This window comes from Ostrinia nubilalis, chromosome Z (assembly GCF_963855985.1).
Source record: "Ostrinia nubilalis chromosome Z, ilOstNubi1.1, whole genome shotgun sequence".
Classification (NCBI taxonomy): Eukaryota; Metazoa; Arthropoda; class Insecta; order Lepidoptera; family Crambidae; genus Ostrinia; species Ostrinia nubilalis.
The window spans coordinates 18,761,946-18,772,757 of record NC_087119.1 but is presented as its reverse complement, the minus strand read 5'-3'; positions in this window follow the sequence as shown (position 1 = coordinate 18,772,757).

The following is a 10,812-nucleotide window of genomic DNA, read 5'->3' as shown; positions in this document are numbered from 1 at the left end:
CTATATGCTCTGTACTGTATAAAAATCCTGGATTATTTTACATATGTGTGTTGTAGCTACCTTCAATGTTTGCCTCCATTTGAAACAAATACCTTATTTACTCACCGTGGAATAAAATTGTTTGTGTGTTCATTGTATTATTATTGGCTTGGAACTACCTGTCAAATTGTTAGTGGAACTAGTTACACATTTACCTACATTATTTATAGTGTTCTATGACAATAACTTTAGCATTTATTATCAGAACGTGAGGGGTTTACGCACTAAATCGCACGAATTCTTGAGGAATGTGCTATGTAATAATTATGATGTGGTTTGTATCACTGAGTCTTGGCTGAACACTGACTTCCACGACAGAGAATATTTTGATGAACGGTATGAGGTATTCCGCTGTGATCGTAACGTAATGGTGAGTGGGCATGAGCGAGGCGGCGGCGTACTGATCGCGGTGCGACGTGACTTACGTCCGTCGCACCGCCATGACATGCGCGCGCCGCCGCCCGCTGAGGAGGTCTGGCTATCACTGCCGCTGCGGATGCGCGCGAGACGCGCCGAGCCAGCTCTCGCCCCGTCTTGCTCGATCCCCGCTACGCGCTACTTGCATATAATAGCTACGTACATAGCCCATGGCAATAATCATGAGTCACATCTCACATCATTTTTTGACAGAGTTAGCGACTTCATAATATCAAACCCTAACGATACATTTTTGGTGCTCGGTGATTTTAACGTCTCACACGCTCACTGGTACTTCGATAGCATAAATAATTGCATGAATATTCAAACAAATAGTGACAGGCTTGCCTGTCACACTGCGGACTTTATGAATGTTTCCTTGTTGTTACAATACAACAATCAGCTCAATATAAATAGTCGATTGCTAGATCTAACCTTTAGTAACGAACCTTGCAGTGTCACGCCACCGGAATGCCCCTTAGTACCCGAGGACCCGCATCATAAATCCTTGGAAATCGATTTAAATATAAAATCTCCCCTTTCACTGCTCCCCGCTAATATTCGTAAAAAAATATTTTTTAAAGCAGATTTTGACTCAATAAAGTTAGGACTTAATGAAATTAACTGGGAAGAAGTATTTAATACGATGTCGGATGTAGAATCGATGACAAATTATTTTTATGGCGTTTTGACTGAGTTAATTGATAAACATGTGCCCACTCATAATATAAGGAATAAAAATAAACACCCACCTTGGTTTACCTCATGTCTCATCAAATTAGGAAAAGAAAAACACAAATTTCATTCAAAATGGAAACGATATGGGAATTCGAGGGATTACCAGACTTTTTCTATTTTAAGAAGGAGATTCAAAAGGATGGAGACCGATTGTTACAAAAAGTTTATTGAAATCTCTGAAGACAAAATTACAGTCGAGCCGAAGTTCTTTTGGTCTTATGTCAAATCGAAAAACGCCATAAGCTCCACACCAGATACCATGATTTATAATGAGACAATTATTTCTAGCGGTAGTGAAATATGTGAAGCTTTTAATAGTTATTTTCACTCAGTTTTCATACCACCATGCACCCAAGGTTGTGATACATCGTTTTCTGACTCACATGTTTCGATTGTTGATATTAATTCTATAAATATTTATTATGAAAATGTCCTTGAAGAGTTGAAACATGTAAACACCAGCAAGGGGGCAGGTTTTGACGGTGTCCATCCTATTCTAATATCTGTATGTGCCAAAGAGCTTGTGACTCCTATTACAATAATTTTTCGCTCCTCCATTCAGACAGGGACATTTCCTAGTATATGGAAAAAGTCCATAGTAACTCCGATTCCAAAAAACAGCCGAAAAGATCAAATAAAAGAATACAGACCGATTTCTAAACTTTGTATTTTAGGTAAAATTTTAGAGAAGATAGTGACTGCCCAGATGTCACACGCTTTTCGGAATTACATCACTGAAGAGCAGCATGGATTCTTTAGGCACCGTAGCGTCGAAAGTAATATGATCACCTTTACTGACTTTTTATTGCAGGCCATGGATAATAACTTGCAGGTGGATGTAGTGTACACCGACTTTTCCAAGGCCTTTGATAAAATAAGTCACTCCTTGCTCATAGAAAAACTTGTGAGAGCCGGTGTGCACGGCAGCCTCCTCAGATGGATACAGTCATACATCAGTAACAGGAGTCAGGCGGTCTTTGTGAAGGGTTTCTCATCACAATTTCTGCCAGTTCCTTCTGGTGTGCCCCAGGGTTCCCATATTGGTCCATTATTGTTCTCACTATATATCAATGACCTTGGCAAGATCTTAAAACATAGTCACCATCTCTTATACGCTGATGACACCAAACTGTATAGAATTATTAGGTCAGTTGATGATTGTGTTAAACTTCAAGAGGATCTTAATGCCTTACAAACTTATTGTTCTTCTAATCAACTTTTTCTCAACAGTGATAAATGTCACACTATATCATATACACGTAAAAAGAATAAAGTTGTTTATGACTACAATGTAAATGGAAAAACCCTGCAAAGTGTTACTACTATTAGGGATTTGGGTATTATCATGGACTCCATGCTCTCATTCAATCATCATATCGATCATGTGTTGGCGTCGGCGTATCGTAGTCTGGGTTATATATTACGTATAAGTAAACCATTTTCTAGATCAAAGACTCTTAAAATTCTATACTTTTCATTTGTTCGATCATTCTTAGATTTCTGTAGCACAGTGTGGAACCCGTACTATGAAGTTCACATGAAAAGAATAGAAAGGGTCCAAAAAAAATTTGTGAAATCTCTTAATTATCGCCAGCACACTTCATATGATTCATATACAGCTTCATTAAAAGCATACAATATACTATCTTTGCGAGACAGGCGGAAGATGTTTGACATTGTCTTGCTTTACAAAATACTTAACAACTATGTCGATTCTTCGTTGCTGCTTAGTAAACTACCCTTCGTATCGCGTGTTCGATTGCCGGTGCGCTCCTCACGTTCCCTACCACTTTTTGTTCCTCCGCTTTATCGTAAAAAATATACAGGTAACTCATTTATTTTTCGTTCCACTAACACTTACAATAAGGAATACACCAATATAGATATACTTAATATATCCCTACACAAATTGAAATTTACTCTAGCGCAAAGTTTTGATAGCACATAAATACTTTTTTTTTGGAAACACATGTATATTTTGAACTTGTATTTAATACATAATTAAGGATTTGTTTTTGATTGGTAAATGTGGGTACCTGCTTAAATTCACCCCATTTATATTAATGTTGTTTTATTCTTCTGTTCTCTTGTTTCTATCTGTATTTTTATTTGTTTAGCAAACTGATACGCGTCTGTTGAACTATTTTTTTAACAATAATGTACAATTACAGGCACTGTTTGGTCTATTGTAAAAACTTAATATTTATGTAAAACTTGTAACTATACATGACTGTTTGATGCCTTAAATAAATTAAAAAAAAAAAAAAAAAAAAAAAAATATTTTACTTGGAAGAAGATATGACTAACAACACTTATGAACACTTTATTTGAATAAATCGCCAAATATACCACCGCGGAGACCCCAATCGCGTCTCCGCGTTCCATTGAATCGTATGAGCGTATGGATTTTTTGGGATATTTTTCACAATTTCTATTTTTAAAAATTACCTGTCGATATCTTACTTTATTCTGATGAATAAATGTCATTACAAGTTTTTCTCTAAAACTGATAGTTTGGCTAGAAAATATTTTCTATCCACGCAGTACGCCGGCAGCGTTCGGATCGGATATAGTGACGTCATCGTTCCCGCGCCGGGCGGTCAGGGAACTTTTTTAGTAATTTGGCCATAACTTCGTCAATTTTTGTCGTAGAACAATAATTTTTGGACTGTATATTAAGGATTTCTCACAGCTAAAAATCGAAATGATCCTCATTCCAGAAACTGAGTTTTTCTCGTAAAAGCTAACTCATATTTAATATTTACAGTTTTCACCAGTAAAACTATTTCCCGAATTGAATCAGTTATAGCCTGACCAGGAACATAAAAACCCTGTACAGTCGTACCTGTGTTAAATTAATAGGCTAACTTTATGTTTCAGGATTCAGGATTACGGGCTAATTTGATATTATCATAAATTAGGTATTATACGTAACCTGGTTTAAATAAATGTAATGAAACCATCAATCGAGCTAGTAGGATTTATTTTATTATTCATCAATAATCAAATTCAGAACTTGAATATTCAACTGCAATATCTGTTCATGAACGCTTCAAACTCGGTACTTCTTTCCCAATTCCATAAAATTCAACACTTACAAAGTGACAAAAACTTTAAAATAGGTAGTTGAAACAAACCACAGCTAATTTTCATAGTGGACTGTACTATACGATAAACATGTCAGTCAATTTGACAACCTTTGTCGGAAACATTATTCAATGAAAATATTGTCCGAACCCTTATATTTCTCTTCGACAACTACTTTCACATATTGTGAACCACTTTTCTTTCACGACTATAAAAAACATTTAGCAATTTAATTCACAAAATCAATTGCACACTTTAAAATAAAGTTTGTTTACACTTTGACAGCAATAGACAGTTTAATTATTGACATGCAAGGTGACATGTAAATGAAGTTTTCAGTTACTGTTGCCATTAAAAGAAATTAGTACCATTCGTTTTCCGCAACATGGCGAGGGTTTTTATGTTCCTGGTCAGGCTATAATTCAAATATCAGTTTCACCTCTTATTGTTTTTGACACCCGCAATTTGGTCAGCTGAAATATCCTAGATTTTTGGTTTAAATCATTTTAACAGCATAATTATGGCACGATTTAACAACCAAATTACCTCGAACTGTCATTTTTCAACTTCGGTATTTCGATTAACTACTAATTTAGGCAGGCCTACTTATCTAAATGGCGAACTTTTAGACATTAAATACTTATAGTCCAGTAGAATTAGCTTTTAAATCGGAAATAATTCCTACAAAAGATTTTATTGTTTTAATGGCTTCATTGGTTGCCCATTAAGACTCTCCTAAGTTTTCGACTTCGACGGAGTTGTGCTTAAGTGGTGGGGGCCCCCGAAAGGGGCATTTTTTCGGTTTTCCCGTTATACCGCGCAAAGGACTTACCCTATCAAAAAGTGGTCTTCATAACGGTTGAAGGGCACTTAATCCTGCATTGAATAAGACCACATTCATATGTTTTGGACAAACCGTTCTCGCGCTAAAGTTCGGCAAAGTAGAAAATATACGTATAATTAATGACCCTCTCCACGTCCAATGGTTTGTTACCCGCAGGCTTCCAAGTCTTGAAAAGGGCCACCTCAACCAGTGTAACCCTATCAAGGCTTACGAGCTTGATGCGCCTATCCTTGTTCGTCCCAGCCGTTCCTTAACTGCGGTTGCTGCACCTCTTCCTGGCACTCACCTGAACGACTCTGTGTTACCTACTGTGGCTGCCCCTCTTCCTTGTATCCTCCTGCATGACTACGTTGCCTAGCCGTATGCCTGGTCTAAGGTTCGACGCCAAAAATCAACAACAACAAGTTCATATTAAAACGCTGAAGAGTTTTTTGTTTGTTTGTTTGAACGCGCTAATCTTAAGAATTACTAGTTTGATTGAAATCATTATTTTTGTGTTGAATAGCTCATACATTGAGGAAGGCTATAGGATATATACAATCACTCTACGACTAATAGAGGCGAAGCAGTAAAGAAAAATGTTGCAAGCACGGGAAATAGTATTTAAACTATTTTCACTCGTACGAAGTTGATTTTGTGGCGTCGAACCTTGGACTAGGCATATGGCTAAGCAATGAAATCGTACAGGAGGGTACAAGGAAGAGGGGCAGCCACATTAGGTAACACAGAGTCGTTCAGGAGAGTGCCAGGAAGAGGTACAGCAACCGCAGTTAAGGAACGGCTGGGACGAACAAGGATAAGCGAATCAAACTCGTGAGCCTTGTTAGGGTTACACTGGTTAAGGCAACCCTTTACAAGGCTTGGAAGCATGTGGGTAACAAGCCATTGGACGTGGAGAGGGTCATTAATTATACGTATATTTTCTACTTTGCCGAACTTTAGCGCGAGAACGGTTTGTCAAAAACATATGAATTTGGTCTTATTCAATGCAGGATTAAGTGCCCTTTAACCGTCATGAAGACTACTTTTCGATAGGGTAAGTCCTTTACGCGGTATAACCGGAAAACCGAAAAAACGCCCCTTTCGGGGGCCCCCACCACTTAAGCACAACTCCGTCGAAGTCGAAAACTTAGGAGAGTCTTAATGGGCAACCAATGAAGCCATTAAAGCAAAAAAATCTTTTGTAGGAATTATTTCCGATTTAATCAATTTTTGTGTTTTATTCTACTGGCCTATTACCTTACTTGTAAATTGAGCTAAAATCATAATTTCTCTAGAATTTATCCTTATTTCTCTCGCCTTTGTAATAATCTTAATAAGGACGTAAAGGGGTGTTTTTTCCAATTACTTCCAACAGTCCTTTCACTGGTAGATTTCCTAGTTTCCTACCCTTTGTGTTATCAAAGTAGTATCTACATAATATAACTTTGAAGTATCTACATAATATAACTGTAAATGCAGTGCTCAATTTTCAATATCAATGCCTAGTCACGTCGCCTTTAATTTAGGCAACCTGGAAAATGGAAAATTGATTTTTCTCTGATTGAGTATAGTGGTTTTATACGAATCGATGTTCATGTTCGTAGGCAAAACTGGGGCTTGTGGTATAGTTCACAAAGAAGGAACAGTTTTACTTATTCTTTTATTAAACTCGTAGATTTAACGGCATCTTTGATCGTTAAGCTGCTATTTTTTCCAATCGTAGAATATTGATCTTAATTTTGGTTCTCCTAGTTATTTGTTTTAAATGAGTATTCATAGTCTTTTTTACCTTTAAATCACGATTTTTTGTGTGATCATCCGGTATTTTCATTTAGTAGTACCTACGAAAAAAAAGAGAGCAAAAAGGCTTAAATTGAATGAAAGCCGCAATTGCTCTTTCACAGAAAATATAGTACTTATTTAATTTACCACTGATGATCGACACAACATTATAAAACAAAGCCCTCTCACTCATTTGTCTATCCACAACAATTACTACTGGATTTTCGTGGGGTTTTCATCAATAGTAGTCTACTTCGTATCTACTTTTTCCTGCTCCTGCACCAATAGTTAAATTAGCTCTCGAGTTTAGTTTTTGGTGCAATCGCCACTAAGATCTGAATATTCATTATTCTGGCACATTAATCGTGGTAAATAAATCAAAGCAATATTTTGAGAAATATTTTGTTGTTTTATATTATTGTAACAGCAAGTTTGTAATTTACATTGTAAAAAAAAATATTTAAAATTAATACAAAAATATAAATAAAGAAATAATAATAGCCTTTATTCAGACAGTAACAAATGTTACAATAACACTACACAGAACGCTTTCATGCACGCATCGAATAGTCGATTCCATTACACCGTGTGCTTTCCATGAGTTTACGTTAGGTGTGCTCGCTAGCGAGTACGTCAAAAAATCTATGAACATTTTATTTCTCAGCAGCGCCCCTAACGGCTACTTTCATCGTTATGTCATACATTTAATGTAATTTTTTACGCAGTCACTAGCGAGCACACCTAACGACTTATGGTAAGCACACTGAACTGTCTCACCAAACTCATTGACAGAGAGGCGCCACCATCCTTCAACTTTATAGTTTTCAACATGGCAAAAATCGGAACCAGCGATCCGGTATTGACGGTGGCGCCCCACTGTCAATGTCATGGATAGGACAGTTCAGTATTTTGGAACTAATACAACGAACCGTCCCATCAGTGACATTGACAGGGTCAGTGACATTGCTGGTTCCGATTTTTGTCATGTTGGAAACCATATAGTTGAACGATGGTAGCGCCCCCCTGTCATTGAGTTTGGTGGGAAAGTTCAGCGTGGATCATCTATAGTCTTGTAGTTGTTGGACAATACTTCTGTATGTCACTCATTTGACAACTGGCCTCATCCAACTGCCGCCAGGTAGTTTAGTGTCAATCAAATAGTAGGTAAATGGATACTGTACTGATTCTAGATGTCTCCATTTCAGACGAGCTTACTGTTCTTTTGCGACTAAGTGCACTGAACTGAAGCATTCGTAATTGGCATTATTTGCAATCGCCATTTAATCCGTGTAAACACACTGACCCCATTGTGATAACAGTGCACAGTCGCTATCGATCCCCTTTCATAACTCCTGATAACATTGTACGCGAATTCAAATGCAAAACATCCAATTTTGAATCCTATGTGGTTGAATTTAAGGGTATTATTAGAAATTAAACTGAAAGTCGCAAATGTGTAATGCTTTTAAAATATTAAGTGGCATGCAACCCACGCAGGGCTGAAATAATTAAGAAAATGAGGTTATAAAAGTTTGACGCCTGATATTATCTTTCAGCAAAATTCCCTTTGATGAGTAATTGCTCAGTCAGTTTTCTTTATTGAAAAATGCTGCGTCAAAATTCCTTCGTGTATCTTTTTTGTAGCCACTATCTCGTTATTAATTAATGATATAAGGCGATAATGTTTCCTTATAATGAATAGAAAGGCGTTGATGGAGATTTCTACCGCAGTTAATGGTAAGCTAAAACCACAGCAAAAAATTACAAGCTGGCAAAATTGTTGCCAAGAGAATTAAAATATTAAGTTCTACTTTTCCGCTGCCAATTTAGTGGGCTTAAGTGATTTTATAAGTGGTCCGGTGGTTTGAGTGGTAGATTGACCGAAAGAAAAAACTGTGCTCTGAGTTTTGGGAATAGCATTATTTAAAGGATCTACATAATAATGGGGGCCTGAGGCAGAGGGAAAGAACCCACTAGGTACTTATAGCTTAAGGGTTTCATGTTGTTCTTTATTTTATTACAAACGATACCCGATTGATAAAGAAGTTCTTCATCTCTTAAACATTTATTTAATTGAGTAATCATACAACCGGGGCAGTGACTTAAATCTTTACAGCTCACATTTTAATTAATACGAGCATTTTTTCAAACTTTCCTTGAAAAGGTTTTTCAATAAGCTATAAAAGCAGTTGATTCATTCATTCACTTTTCAATGGGAAATTCATGCCGAAGTTGAATAATTGAAAGTTTTCAGACTTTATTTCGAAAGTTGGGAGCAAGTAGCTGGAACTTTGTTACGGAGCACAAAGTTTCGGATGCAGGAGGTGCAACCGTGTAGATTGCCAGATTTCTGCAGCTGATATTTATTTTAAGGGTTTAAAAGACGTAAGTACCCCTCCTTACCTTTTTGGTAATTGGGATTAAGATCATTTTTAAATGTGCAATAGATTGGTTAACCCTAACCTAGTAGGTATTAACAGCATTTCTATCTACGTTCTACAGTAGGTACTTATTATTATTCTGTGGTTCTACTTCAAAAATTGACACTGTATTCCAAAAATTGTTCACATTAGTGTTTTAAAAGGTTAGGTAGATACCAAAAGATAGATTTTTAGTTAATGGACAAGTTTCGTGATGTTGAAAACATTAGATTTCACCTAATAGGATTAAAATATAGACCAAAACTAAAAAGCTGGTGAAGTTATTTTTGAAATCCATCAAGAAATGGCTGATAAATTAATTATTTAAATTACCTCCATATTTTCGCGTGGAATTTAAAGGCGGTGCCGTAACGTCTGGCCACCTGTTCAAGTTTCAATCACTATGCTTACCACCCCTAACGCACTGTCGAGAATGACACTATAATGTCAAAGTCTTCTTTTTCTTTTTAAATATGGTCAGGTCTTGGATATGTCAAAAAAGATTACACAATTTTACTAAGAAGAAAGAATCTTGAGTGACCCTGGCTGAAAAATTAAAAACTACTAGATTAAAAAAAATGGATCTGTCAACAGCACTGCCCCCCTAGACAAAACGCACTTTTTGATCGAATCGAAAATCGAATCCGTCAAATTCCATACAAAAAAGGGGCTTTTCGACCACTTTTCGACTGGTTTGCGATTATAATGGCACTTTGTCTAGACCCACTGGACCAGCCCCCCTAGACAAAACGCACTTTTTGATCGAATCGAAAATCGAATCCGTCAAAACTCCATACAAAAAAGGGACTTTTCGACCACTTATCGACTGGTTTGCGATTATAATTTGCACTTTGTCTAGACCCACAGGGGTGATTTACTGTTTGTACTTCGAATGACTGTCGTAAACGCAATGTGTGAAACGGAATAGATTTATTTTACAAAAGACCGAAATAAATGGTATGACAGTGGGTAGGGCTTTGCCCAACATTGGGATACACTATAAGCCACTTGATAATAATGAAATACTTTTTATCCAACACATGGACGCCACGTGTTTGATCCGTATCCCTAAGTATACCCTAACCGGAATAATTCCCGTAAATTTAAAAGAGATAATAATGATAATCTACCAACTTTTTCATTATATCGACAAAAATAATTAGCCGGCCGCAATTTATAATGAGTTTAGAACCTCTGATGTTTAATTTTTTTTATCAACTCTCGGCGAACAAACTTTAGGTATTTTAATTTCTATTTCACATTCATTTGTGATTCACGTTAAGCTTGCTGACATTTACACAGGGTGCAGTGTCCCCAAATAGACCATGTTTAAAGTTTGACCTGTTTTGAGCATATTATTATCTCATGTTACTGTGTGTACAAATTATAAGATTTTTCTTATTTTTCTTGTCAAATGCTCTCTTTTCCGTAATTTATCACGTTCTTTTTGGGACAACCTGTATAATATCGACATGTGAACCTTTATGTCGAGTGTTTTTATTT